The sequence below is a fragment of the Pezoporus flaviventris genome, unplaced genomic scaffold (assembly GCF_033815535.1).
Source record: "Pezoporus flaviventris isolate CSIRO_AGI_PZ_B2104156 unplaced genomic scaffold, CSIRO_AGI_Pfla_v1 ptg000016l, whole genome shotgun sequence".
Classification (NCBI taxonomy): Eukaryota; Metazoa; Chordata; class Aves; order Psittaciformes; family Psittacidae; genus Pezoporus; species Pezoporus flaviventris.
This window is the reverse complement of record NW_026892564.1, coordinates 298,776-313,489: the sequence shown is the minus strand read 5'-3', so window position 1 is coordinate 313,489 and position 14,714 is coordinate 298,776. Positions and strand designations below refer to the sequence as shown.

The 14,714-nt window shown below is 41.4% G+C and overlaps 1 long non-coding RNA gene across 1 annotated transcript in view; it reads right to left on the bottom strand.

Annotated features, from left to right (window-relative positions):
- The window catches only part of LOC133269873 (uncharacterized), a 70,445-nt gene continuing 55,731 nt past the window's right edge, over window positions 1–14,714 (bottom strand). Inside the window, exons 3-4 of the long non-coding RNA XR_009743581.1 lie at window positions 3,198–3,310; window positions 1–303 (exon numbers count right to left, since the gene is read on the bottom strand). This is a non-coding gene — a long non-coding RNA (uncharacterized LOC133269873). The remainder of the gene's footprint in view (window positions 304–3,197; window positions 3,311–14,714) is intronic.

Here is a 14,714-nt window from a genome sequence, read left to right as displayed (position 1 = left end):
GCCCACAATAAAAATTCAAAGTCATTATTTTGAACATTTTAATAATTTTGGATTACTAAGCAATTTGCACAAGTTAATTGGAGGCAGTAAGATAAATGCAGTTCTCTACCATTAAATCAAGACAAGCCTTTAGAAGAATTCACAAATACCTGTAGCAAGCACATATCTGCCTTGCAATCCTGATGTTTCATCCACTACTGAAATAAGCACTTGAAGCAGACGTGACATGGCAGTGCTGTACTTACTGAAAGTTACTGCCTAGGCAGGTTTGTCCAAAGTTTCCTAGTGAAACTGCTGACCATCCTATAATCCAAATATGGTTGCATTAAATCCTAAAAGCCACCTTCATTACTGGAAACAGAAGAAATCCTTCCTTTTTCTTTTGGACAGGAATTAAAGCTTACCTAGTAAACACCAGTGAGGATTTACTATCTAAATGACTTCTTCCTGTGGTAAACTTCTCAGTGACCTGCCTGCCAATACTAATGAAATCAACCCACCTTTCTTGTTCTGAGCAGTGGCTTTAAATTCCTAATTGAGTCCTTACGGCCATGTGCCATGCCTGACCAGTCAAAGATCCTATCTCTAATAAATTTAGACAATCTCAAATTTTGAAAAAAAGTACAGTAGCTACCTCTGAACCTGGTGAAGGCAATAAAGTTGAAAAACAAATCTAAAATAAAAATGCTTATTTCACCTGTCTGGAACAAAGCTTGATAATCCTAAAATGAATGTCGCAGCTATTTCAAAGCTAAAATATAGGCAACTCATTGCTAATACTCCATGTGAAAGCAATGAAGCAATTTTTACACCTAAGTAATGAAAGTGGGCAGTGAGAACACCTACAAATTAAAAATATTTTCTTAAACAGACACCTTCTGACTAAGATAGAAATTACAATAATTTTTGGCTTCACTTACTATACATAAGTATAAATGTAATGCAATGCAAGGGTGTCTGATTTGCAGTTATTTGGGTCTATAATTGATACCCACTCCGGAAAGGATGAACATATCAGAAAAAAAATGAAAAAACTATGTTGGTGATGTAGGTTATTTGAAATATAACGATTTTCCTGAGCAGCCAAACTCCTTGTTCCATGTTGCTATTACAAAAGCATATATAATGTGAATTACAGAAAGAAACCAAGGATTGTATTCACATTCAGACTTCTAACTGCTACCATTTAAAAGGGCCATAAGCTACCTGTAGATACAACTCATTCTTTTCCTACCAGTGCATTTAGTGGTTTATTCATCCTGGGGAAGTTTATTTGTTATTTTGCAGGCTGGACTGCCCTGGAACTTTGCAGGTTGCTGTTCTGAGTGGAGTTTGATTTCCTGCTGTCTCTCTTCACCACCTCTCTCTTTTTGTAGATTCCCCTGCCATTCTCGTGCTTGTATCTCTGAACAGTGAGCATGCTTTTCACTTTAAAAATTACTCCTGCTGTGAGCTCACTTAACAGGATTGGACATTTGTGATTTTGCTCTTCAGCAGGTCTTTCCGCTTTTGAAGGAAGAGTTCAGGGCTAGCCACTGTGTTCTGGCCATTGCTGCTTCCCTGCAAAATGAAATTCATTTACACTTGGTTTTCTGTGCTGCCTCCTTGTCTTGTCGGTTTTGAGAGGTGCCAATGTTTCTGGGAGGCTGTATGCACGGATATTTGTTTTGCCTTTTAATTGTGACTCTCCACCCAAGAGACCCCCTGTTTGTGGCAAACACCTTCTGGGCCTGGTAGCCATCAGCACTGGGGTTTCACATCGGAGGATCTCTGCAGTGGAGTCTTTCCAGGCCTAGGACTCCCATGGAGACAGTGATGTAGGTCTGGGTTTTCTCACTGCAGCACCTGGATGCTTTCTTTGTGAGGGAACCTGCTTCTGATAACCCCTGTGGTGGTACTTCTTGAGAGATGTTGCACTGTATCCCTGCTGTACAAATGTACTTTGATGCCTTAAAAACCCATGCACTGCTGGTCATTCCTCATGCCATTATACCAAGCAGTGATGACTAGCAAAATTGCTATTGTTTGCTCTACCTATTGGGCTATAACCCTGTGCCATATTGATGATAACTACGGCCTGGTAAAGCACCTTAGTCCTCTGTGACTAACTTCTGTTCTGCTCTTTTGGTCCTTATTTCATTCACTGTAAGTCCAACATGTTTGTTAATTGATGCTCAGTTGTCCTTCTCAGCCTAACATGCTTACATAGGATGAAGTGTCTGATGTACTTCATCACTTGAAAGAAACACTGGAGCCTAGAAGCAGAGATATTATCCTTTCACCCCACCTTTTACTTACTGCATGGCAATGCTATTTCCATGGAGGTATTGCAGTGTTCTTTAAAATGCAGAAATGTGGGTTTCATTTTGGATTTTTCAGAGCTAGGAAATCTCAACAGCTTCTCCCTTTTCATCCTCATGGAGTGATATGTTCCCTCATGATGAAGGTGAGGGATTGTTATTGCCTTCATTTGCACAAACATAGGTGGGAATAGCATGGGTAAAGCCCTTTTCCACAGATGTAGATAATCACGAGTTCAGGGCTTCCTGAACCATGCTTGTACATCAGCTCTCCTAAATAATGCTCTTATTTAGAAAAGCTGTTGTCTACATTAGCAAGTACCATATAGTACAGGTGAAATAAATAAACTGGGAACTGTGAATTACATGTTACTTGTCACTTTCAGACCACATATTCAGGCAGTTCTTTAGCTTATCCATTGGTTTCTGAAAGGTCAAAATTTAGCTGGATTTTTCCACCCCTTTTACAGTAATACTACAGATTTCAGTATGATTTAAGGGAATCTATCCCTGCTCTCTGCAGGCTTAGGATGCAATATTACAATATTTTGTCTTTTACATGCCACTTACATTAAAAGTAACATTGGTGTAATGGCACTATTTTTGAAACCTTCTACTAGAAGTTGTCAGGACTACAGTCTCAGTCATCAGGCTTTTACATTACCCAGGAGAAAGTAACTACAAATGCAGAGATATGAGTTTTATTAGGGACAAGATCAGAAGAAGCAAAGCCTCTATACTGCATTCTTAGCTGCTGACTTTAAGCAGCACCCATGCTAAGGAATTGCTCCCTAGGGCTCCATGGCATGTGGGAGCAAGAAAGATGTCTGAGGATATACACTTCAGAGAAATAGCAAGGAAGGTTTTGGGACTGCAAATATAATGAGCTGAACTCACCTTTGTTACACCAGTACAACTTCCTCGGATCTCAACAGGTTGTGCAAGTGTAACAGGAATCTGAGTGTTTCACTTTGCATATCAGCACTGAAATTTGTTGCTCTAAGAGGAACCTGTGGTAGGTGATGATTAGACAAGGTACAAAGGTTCTTTTGAAAAGAGAGGGATTTTTGAAAGCTAGGATAGAGGTTCAACAAATGAGAGTGGTATCAAGATGCAATAGCTATAGAAAGTAAAAAAAAGCTGAGCATGTGATAAGAGAGATACATAGTAGAAAGCTGACTGCTAGAATAGCGCTGGCTAAGAGGAGGCTAAGAATACTTCACTGCACAGTTAATGTTACAAAGGATAAGGCAAAAGTAGCTTAGTGTGCTTCAAGTCAAAGCTAAAGATGGTGTCCGTGACCATAAATGGTATAACTCCTCTATGGAAATTTAGTGGAGATTTTTAACACTGGAACGTTCTGCTGAAATAAGCACATAGAAATCAGATTGTCCTGTTTTTTTTTCAGAGGTGTTCTTGTCTTTTCACAGAAAAGCACTCTTTGTCCTTCCTTAAGTTGTTATTGTCTGTCATTGGCCACTACCATTTAAAAAGCAGTGTATTTCTATTAAGTGCCTTTTGTTCTCAGAGCACCTTGAAAATAAAAGAAATGGAAGGCTTTATAAAGCCTTAGGTGTTTTAGTGTTCAACCTAAAGCTTTAGTTTTATGAAGAGAAGTCTCTGGTTTTCTAATTTCTCTTCCTTACCTTTTAAGCTACCTTTAATAAAAACATAATGTTGAGTTGTTCACACTAATATACACACACAGCACCCTGGTTCAGTCATGATTCTTATCTCTTGTTTCTGATGTTTGTGATACAGCCCTTTATTTCTGTTTCAGAAAGCTGAGAGGCAAAAGTGAGACTTTCTGTACCAATACAGAAAAGACAGGAATGTTAAAAGCTGTACAACAGATTCAGAATAGACAGTCACCTGATGCCTGTTTCATTCCTGGATTTATGCTGAAATACGGGGTAGAGTGCGAATGCATATGTTGAATGCATAAAATCTGTGAGGCTGTCTGTCAGGTGGGAATCAGACAGGAAGCCTGGAGCAAGGATACCCATAATCATGCCGTCAAAAGGCTTGCAATAAGCAGCAGAATATTTTATTTGCCGTCAATCCTACAAAAAGTCTTTTATAACATCTGTGTCAGCAGATTCCAGGTCCCAAGAGGTGCCACTTATTGAAAGTAGCAGAGAACTCAGTAAGGGTTTGTTGTGTATTTGACAAGTACACTCAGTGGAAAACCTCACTGGTTTAATGAAGTTATAGGTGGCAGAGGACATCTCAGTTTTGCCTGTGTTTGAGGCATTGTTTCAAGGTGAGTTGGACTTTCATGTTGATTGATGCTCAGTTAATTTTCATTGTTAGTGATTCCTGTTATCTATCATTTGTGCTTCAATAGCAGGTAAACCCTTTGGTCAGCCCCCTTTAACCCCAATGCTCTTCAGTGTGCAAATGCCTAAGTCACCTCCCTGCTAACACAAAAGCCTGGGAAAGGACATGATGATGGGGCACTGCACCACATGGTCATTTTCCCCCAGCTAGCAGAGACCAAGCTAACATGGATGCTGTTAGTATTTAACAGCTAAGGTTGTTCCCATGAGCTGCAGCACCATGGATGAGCTACATCACCTCCAGGTGCAAGCTGGCTTGTATCTGACGAGTCTGCATGCCTCTCCATGCCACATCCTTCTGCACATCCAGGAACTAGCCCAAAGAAAGCCAGTATTTCCACATTAGTCATGCCTGCTGAGATGTTTTACCAGAGTAGAGCACTGTAAAATAGCCACAATAAAATAGCCAGAGTCCAGTTACCACTGCTATTTACTGGATCTTCTGTTTTGGAGCAGAATACAGTTTGTTGCCCTTTCTCTGTCTCATATTGCAAAGTACATCCATACTAGTAGATAGGGATCGTTCACTGGCCCTGAGGTCCACTGACACAGCACTCCTCTAATCCATATGGCTAAACTCCTTTTCAAAACATTGGCCACATCTGGTCTGCATTTGGGCATGTCTTTCACCTTCACTAACCTTCAGGCTTTGTCTGAAACCTGGGAGGACTGCTACCCAGCACAGGCCAAAACCCTCTCAGGGACCTTGCCATAGAAATTCCAGTATGGATGGATGATCCCAGGCAAACACACAGACCCATGCCTTGGCCTGGGCCACTGGCATGGACAAAGCCATACAATACCACTCTGTGAAGCTTCTGGCTCTGCTGTGGTCATATATGACAGAGCTGAAAAGTCTGAACTTTTCATTTTGGTGACTGTAAAACAAAGCATCCCACCTAATCTTGAAGAAGTTGAAAAGAATTCGTAAAATACAGCTTGCCATTTGCCTTCAGTGTGGTCGTATATCTTAATTTATTTCTCCTTCCTTGGTAAACCACTCTGAGGTCAATAGTATCTAATTCAGCTAAATTGTGTTATAAAACGTCTCTTTGACAATTTGTAGTTACGATGCAATTATCTTAATTTTGTCTCTGATGAGTCTCTTTCATCGAGTGAGGTTTCGATCAACTGTACCTGTGCTTATAAAGAAAAAAATGTAGCATGCCTTGCTGAAGTTGTTTTCACTGGATGTTTCATATGGTACCTGCTCACTGGAGCTCTGCAAGTCGTATGTGAAGAAAAGATTCTGCTTGTCTGCCTGCTTCACAGATCCACTGAAAATAAGCACATCAGACACTGAGTTGAGCTAATGGCACACTTGCTTCCGGTTGCTCACTTTTGTTTTGGGTTAATGTCATGCCCTAGCATGTAACATCTGGAGAGGGGAAAGAAAGATTTAATCAAAATAAAAATAGCTGGTTTAGGTTTAAGTTTTTCTTTTGTATTATGAAGTGCAGGAAGGGAAAATGAAAGGGTATCATTTGCTGTGACGACTGAATAGAATAAGAGCTGTGAATGCCAGCAGGTCTGCTCCTCACCCACAAATCCAGCGCTTCATTTGTTTGAGGGAAAGAGCTCTGCACACCTTTCCACTGAACCTCAGCATGCTTCTCAGTATAAACAATAGCTCATGTTGTTGAGGAGGCTTATCAAGAAAGTTATGTCTGTAATGATGGGGATTTTCATCTGACATCCCCTGGGATTTGTGGAGCATTTGCTGCCCGTAAGTGTGGTGATAAGCTGCTCACTGATTAGAATATTCTATCTGGAGTGCAATTGGGCTCCCATTTCTCTGACATGTCTCCTCTGTATCTTAAAAATACCACTAGCACATCAACAGCTTATCACAAGGAGCTATATGAATTCAGAACATGATTCTTTCACAAGATTGTTCGGGTTAGGTGTCAGCATAGACTGAAAAAAAAAGGTGCTAGCAAGGGGTGAGCATAACAAGCATATCTCATAATCTTTCTGTGTTATAGCCCTCATTCTCTCATTCCTGTGCTTTTTGAATATCTATAGCTTTCAGTATCCTGGTGTCAGCTTTTGACTGTAGGCTCCTCAGGGCAAGTGTGCCTTTGCGTCAGTAATACACTTTACCCACTAATGGTACTGCCTGAGCAGTAATGAGTGAGCCCATTACAAGCAGCTGCAAATACAAATATCAGCAATAGTCTGGATGCTCTGCTCCATATCTAGATGTTTAAAACAGGAATGAATTACCTGGTTGCTCATCTGAATAATCACACAGGGGACCTGCATGCTTAACAAGTCTAATGTAAATCCACCAGCAGTCATAAAGCAGACTCTCCCATCATGCTGATGGTGTCTAATGACATAAGAGCCGTAAATGACCTCAGTGATAACTCCCACACAGAAAGCTGATATGTCTAAAACAATCAGCACTGTCTGGGTTCTCAGACAATGCGGTGGACACTGCCAGGCTCTTGAAAACTTCACTGCTCCTTCCCCAGGCAGATGTGGAGAGGGCCAAGGAGAAAAGGATATGCACATCAACATACCCTTAGCACTTGTCAACGTTGTTTTCAGTTGCAAAGGTAAAATGTCACCAGTGTTGAAGCCCTTGCCTAGAGAGCTAATAGCTGCTTGCTGTTAGGGCTTTCATTCCCTTTTTTAAAAACTCTTTTAAAATTGATACAATTTTGCTTCAGAATTGAAGCTGTCACAATATACTCATTAAGCGAGGGGCAGTGTCTAGCAACTGAGCTTTCCTGTGTTGTCTTAACACCAAATCTTTTCTTGTGCAAATCTAGTTAAAATATATTTAAAATATTAATTTTAACCACATTTATGTTTAAAAACTCTGCATTTGCCATGTGTGTGTACAGAAAAAAAGATTGTCCCGGACAGATACCTATTGTTCTGTTTTCTCTGCTGTATTTTAGCTGCTATATTTGTATTTTAAATAATTTCTGCAATTTTGGATATATCCTAATTCTCTGAAGCCTGTAGGGTGAGGATTTAACTCACCCTTTACCTCTCAGGGCACTGATGTCCTAACTCAGGTATGTGGAACAGCCTTGCGATTATTTTTTGACTTGGATAACCTCAAACCAGTTTCTTCTTCGGCTTTTCCCTCAAGCAGAGAGACCTTGGTTCACTCCTGGAAGCAGTGAAGAGGATTCCTCATGTCAGACCAGCAGGGATAGCTGACACATAGCAGCAATCTGGAGCAAAATCTCAGGAAAAGATATTTTGATATGAGGGGCCCACACAACAGAGGAAGAGATACCTTATTTCTTTCTCAGTGTAAGCTAAAATTTCTTCTGTGCCTTTTTTCCCCATACTGCTCAGGTCAAAACTTCCACGAATTGCAATGTGAATTTTTATTTTATAAAATATTAAAGGGCTGTCCCATCACTATTTGCATGCCCATTAAAGCACTTGTGCAGGAAAAACATTTAACTTGGTATCTCAAAAGTACTTTTAAATTATCGGTTCTGCTTCTGAAATATTATTAAAGAGGCTCTGTCATGAAGATAAAAACTTTTGAAGAAGCTTTTTTCTGTGAAAAGTTTGCTTCATTTAGCTAAGGAAACCTTCACATACTAGGTGCTTCACATTAATGGCAAGCACACATACCTGCAGCAGAGCTATCATGAACAGCATTGATAGACCTTAAGGCAATTTAGTTCAGCCAAAGGAAGGAAGAAAGACAAGTCATCTCTGACTGATATGTAGACTTTTTTGTGGGAATAAACTAGGATGCCTTGACTGCACAAAGAACTTAACATACTCAGGCTGTATGCTTCTGTTAAACCTTTTTACCGACTCAGTGACTAAGAAAAGTTTAGGCCTTTCTCTATGAACTTTTCTCATCTTGCCTGAGGTGTGCGAACATCTGCCCTGAAAGGTAGTGAGCCAGGTATAATGGGACTCCTAACCAGAAAACTTTTTCTTCTTCCCTTTGTTTTAGTTGTAAGATCAAGGTTATCTTTCCTTTAATGGGTTACCCCTGAATTCAAACAAAAAAATCCTTTTATTTTCTAGAAAGCAGAGGGCTATATCCACACAAGCATTGAAATGCTACTTCCAAAACTCAGGTCTTCATAAGCCACATTACCTTTACTCTGTAAGCACCTGAAAGCTGTAACTTTTATGGTTTGAACATCACCTTTTTCTAGTCTGGTATCTGCTTCTGTGTCATCCCAGAGAAGCCTCTCTCCCAGCCCCAGTTGGATCTGCAGGACTTTCTGCAGTGGAGGTTCCCCAGGGTGCTTTTTCTACCAGCACCAGTGCCTCATTTCAGGGATTCAGGCATCAAATGGGAGAGGGAAAAGTGGCACTTGATGCTCTCTTTGTGTGCTTCAGCTCTCCAGAAAGCAGAAAAGGTGTGGTCTAAGGTCCCAGTTAGTCATGATGTATTTAATAGTCAGCATCCAAAAAAAAGCATGGGAGGAAGCTACCCAGAGCATCCTGCTATTCAGAAGCTTGAATGTGGCTTTCACAAACAAGGGAGACTCAACAGCCTGTCTCCAGAAAGGAAGAGCCTTCCTGAATGCTCAAGTCCAAAGAAAGAACAGGCTTTAGACATGTGCACCTTTTGCTAGGGTTTGCTGTTGCATGTCTTCATCTTCTCACAGCAGAGCAGCTTGTTGGAGTCCATCTTGAGGCAAGCACTTCTATTCATGTGCTGTATAAACAGTCTAACAGAGATGCTGAGGATGCTACGAGATGACTAGGAGCAAGGCTGTGATCCCCAGGCATGCCTCTTGGCACCGGAAGAACTTCTTATAGCATTAAAAGCTTGTTGATGTTACATCCATTTTTATGGCTTTCACAACTTCAGCAAACGCTGGATGTCATTTTTGTATTTTATTTTTCCTGTCTATATGAGAAGGTGATAATTTCTACAGCCACGTGGCCATCAGCATATATTGTTAGATTAATATTCATGCAATATGCATTCAACAAGGCAGTTATCTGAGCTCTGGAACATTGCCATGCACAGATCAATCATTTGTAAAAGAATGAAGGGCTTTTAGCTTGAATCAAAATTACTTATCTCCAAAAATGGATACTATGTTTCAGAAAGTGTAATTGCAATTGCAAAGCTATTTACAAAATTAATAGAACTGGGCTTGTTTTCCACAATGACTACAATGCTTTAGCTCTTGTTTTGTGAATTGTTGGCAAACAATATAAAAGTTTTTCACCTCAATGTAATTCACTGCTAGAATTTGTCATATAATTTAAGCATATATTCTTGATTTATAGTTTGTTCAAGAGAAATTTACAGCAGCATTCCACACTCTTTGTTGAGCTGTATTGGTTAATATTGATTGATAGTGCATATCAAATGATAGCTTTCTGTTCCCTGATTAGATGACAGTCTTATACTAAGAGTTTTCCAATGCCAACTCCAATGCTTTTTAATTCCAAACTTACTTTTGATGAGAATTCTCTCATAATCATTCCAAATGTCACCTGTTTCACCTATCATTCTTGCTAGCTAATATGTACCATAAAGTATTCAAACAAGGAAAATAAAAAGGTACCGAGCACATCTGAAACAAATGCGTGCTAATAGAATTTGATGAATTTTTCACTTCTACTAAAAAAAGCCAACTTATTCACATCATTGTAGACACTCATAAAGTCTCAGAATTCTAGATTAAATAAGTCTCAAAAAAATCCCTGTATGGAGAGGAACAATTTCCTCTTTAACTCTTTCAGAAAGGAGTATCTATAAGGTGAATTGTTCATAAGCATAAAGAAGTTCACATAAACCAAACCTAGTAATTTTCACCCAAGAGGGCAGAGTTGGTTGTGAAGAGTCCCCATATCTTAATTGCCCTATCAAACCCTAACCTAGGAGGTGGAGAGAATTATGGCTCTGGCCTGGACATAGCTGAAATCCCAGTGAACGTGCATGTTTGCGAACTTTTAGCCCAACTTGGCAGTAATTGCACAAGAGAAACTGGTGCGAGTACAAGCTGATCTGAAGTGAAACATCTTGCAAAACAGTACTGTAAAAATACCAATCCCCAAATCCCACACAGAGCACACCTGTGTCTTTTCCATGTACAACTCCCCAGCTTCGGAGAAGGAGCACCGCAGATGTATTAGGTTCCCCACTGAGGATCAGAAAGGGAGCTGGGCTTTATGGGGATGAGGGCCATCGCATTACATTAGCAAGATGTTTTGGTTATATGGGGGCTTTGCTTCCCTTTTTTCCCTTTCAAAGTTATGGCAAAGGCCCTGCTCAGCCCATGCTGTGCCTGGCTGCTGAAGCAGTGCTCCCACCAGGCCCCACCAGCTCTGAGGCTCATGGCACCCATACTAATTAGGATGACATCAAAGCTGATTTCCCTTTTCCTTACAGGAGAGTAGGGCCGGGCTCCAACAGATTCAGCCAAGGTTTCTCAGGCCCTCTAGGCTTTTTGCAGTTGGAAGACAACACAGAAACAAACGGTTTCAGGCTTTTTAGGCTTTGTAGTTTTGCTTGCATTGCTGTTTTCAGTTTGGGGTAATTAATGGGTTTTTAACTGCCAGCTGTGCACAGTCCCACATCAATCTTTTCTGAATGAGAACCTCATATGGTCATCATAACCTTTACTCCAAAAGGAAATTAAATAACTAACCTGGTTTGTATGTCTGCCAGACTAGAAGGTAATTTTAAATATACAGTCTTTGCAAAGAGAGTGGAGATGGTTTTGGTAAACTGGGGTCCCATCATGCAACCTAATAACCTGATCATATTGAGTCCTGAGCAGCTCATCCCACCTCTGGAGCTAGATGGAAACAGTCAGGCCTGATGAGTGCTGTGAAACCCTGCAGAACTGTTGTGTCTTCCCCTTTTTTACGCTTTATGCAGATTATCACAACTACAGGTAGAAGTTGCTGTGTAGGATTGGACAGCCTGGCAGAGGGCAGCTTCTGTTGTAACCATGACCTGGAATATCATCATTCAGGGACAAATAGCATAGGAGCCCTGTCACAGAAATACAATGCCGTTTCTCCTTAGGGGAGATGAACCTGCCTGAGTCCAGACACTGGACTTTACCAGCTAATGATGCTAGGCTGAGATTGGGACATCAAAAAGCGAAGTGTGGGAGGAAAGCATCCTGTGAAAGGGCATTCTTTGTTGGTCAATCAGACAGCTGAGAAGAGGGAAATGAAAGACCACTGGAGGTTAGTGTGTAGGCAGATGTTCCACATGTTATTTGCACAGATGAACAATTGATTTGTTGCTGCTATTGGGTTATCTTTTCCCCTAAATTAATGTTCCTTTCCTCCTTCTGTTAAAAATGGTTTTGTTTCAAACACGGGCTCATCATTTGCAAAGGGGAAACTGCAGTTTCTCAAGGGACACCAAAGAAAATACTTCTTTTTCAAGTGCCACAATTTGGATGGAAGGCTGAAAGTAACTTAACTTTCTGAGGGCAGCCCTATGCTGCTGTTGCATGGGTTACCCCTGTCATTCAGCCAGGGTCATCCTCCTAGAGGATGGACTTCTGCAGCAGATCTCCCTGAAAGGCCTGATGGCCTGTGCAAAAGCTGCCAATATCCAGACAGCCATGTGCTGTGTTAGAAGCCATATGCTATGGTTGTCCCCACGCAACAGTTCACTGCTTCTTTATAGCCCTTTGTGCTTCAGAAACCTGTTGTCATGGGCTTCCTTTCTCAACCACCCTGAGCTTTCTGCCAAAGTTATCCTTGCTCTTGACTCCAGGCCATGGCTTTTTGCCCATTTAGCAAACTTCTTAAACAGCTTCTGATTTTCAAGCTTTTTTTTTTCCTCGTATGTGGACACATTCAACTCTGGTAGAAATCTCATAACATTCATTCATAATGAGATATTCAGTACTGTGAAGCTCCAAATATAAATATTGCTAATTACAACTGCCCTTTGTTTGTTCATAACAAACGTAACCAGACCCTATAAGCCTTAAGCAATAAACAACCTGTAATCCTAGAGTTAATGTATTATTAACTGTTAGACTGAGTCTCCAAATAGATAGCTGTCAAGTTAAATCTCTGAAAGTCATAATGCTTTCCTACCAGCTGCCTGAGATCTTCCAAACTTAAGTTCCCCATAGCAGATGCTTTTGGACTAATTCATCCTACTTACTGGTTTGATTCAGTGTTTTGTAGCAGACACTCACTCTCCCAGGATCCCTTCCGGAGTTTATTGTTTGCATATTTTCACGGTCCTCCAGCTACTGATCACTTTAAAGGGGGTAATGCAGGATGCCATCCCTCCCCCCAGTCCTTCCTACAAGAATGACACCCTGGTTTTGAAGATTTCACTTACATGAATCACCCTGCTAATGTTCTGCAGTGACACATCAAACCTTCTCTCATCAGTGAGAATTTCCAAGCCTTTTTGCACAATAACTATCCAGCTAGTATTAATGCATGAACTATTCAATTTCTTCCCTTCCCAGCCAGCTCCAGCACTGTTCAATACAAACGTGACTTCCTAAGACTGAACTACATTTTGTTTCCTAGTATCCTTCATCTTTCATGTCCTCCTAGTTGCTTCCCTGATTAGAATAACATTTCCCCTTTCTTGCTATATTTTCTTATCTCTGGGGGAAAAGTAGCACTGCAGCCTGGGGGCATGGTAGCTGCTGTAGGAAAGCAGCTATATAGCTGGCGGGGAAGAGTTGCACTTGTCCCTGTGTTCCTCCCTGTGTCTGGGAGGTTACCTGACAGCAAAGCTAGTGAATACTCTGCCAGCATAGGGCAGAGCTGATAACTGTGCTTTCCTGCTGAGGCTGAATGTTGTGCATGGCACACAGGGTGTGCTGGACTACTCCACTGAGAGTAAAGCTGTGACAATGCAGTGTGGTTATTTGTATCCTAAGGAAAGACTCCAGTCCCAGAAGTCAGACTCTTCCTTTCATTAGGCAGTGCATGGGAAGAAAGGGAATGTCATGGCTGGCTGCAGCAGCTCGTCCATAGGGCCCCAGGACCTCAAGTCCTCCTCTGCCACTTCACTTCTGACACCACACCACAGGCTGTCAGCTGTGACCTCTGAGGTTGCCAATACCAGCTCTCTGCTCTACTTCCAGTCTTTGCAGTGTCTGCTCAGGAGCCAATGGGGGAATTAACAACATTCCTAACACAGTAGTGCCCAGGGCTAAGCAGACTCTTAGAACATGATGCAAAATTATCAATTTGCAAATATACATTCAACTATAAACCGCTTGTGGTTAGAAGCTGCCTTTGAGAAACTGAGGACAGTGTGTAATGCCTTACATCCTGCATAAGCAGGAGATGCGGGAGCTTGCAGGGAGCCTGAGGCAGCTGTGTAGAGAGGAATCAGGGACTAATCATGGGAAGGGAAAAATAGTGGGACAGACCTGTGAGGAAGACCCTGAGATTCAGTTGACCAACCCCTTTTTGGGAGAAAAGGGCTTTCCTTTCCTCCCCTTCTTGCCACGTCTGCTTCTCACTGAACAAAAGAGACCACAAGAGCTGCCTCCTCAGCAGAACCACATCAAAGCTATGGCAATTAACACCCTGCCACTCATGAGTGTCCAGCCTAGGGGAAAATCTCTTGGTCCTCCCATATCATTGTCCAACCCTAGACAAGACCCAAACTGACTCTGCTTAACTTTCGAGATCAGACAAAATGGTCGTGGGTAAAACACACTCTGTATGCGTGCCAACATGCTGATCCCCATCACAATCAGCAAGCAGGTCTCAAGGGTACCCAAAGGCCGTTCATCAGAATTCTCAAATGATGCTGTAAATAGTCTGGTGGGTGGGCTGGGAAGGTAAGAGAATGTCTCCTTCATAGGCTGACCACCCGAGGAGGGGAAAAAAGATGTGTAATTGCTAAACACTTCTATTATATACTTCCCAAAGTACAGAGGTGGTGACCACACTGGGAACGCAAGCCAAATCAGTTTCATGATCAATGATTCTATTGTATTACAAGTCATTACCATAAAGTACAGCGAAACAAGAACCTTAGCCCAGGCCCCCAGCCAATAAACACTAAAACAGCAAATACTGGCTGTAAGTAAGGTACGACAAGCTGAAACTCAAGATCAAGAGCAACAACTTTTAGAGCCAATAAATGAGCATTGTGACGAGT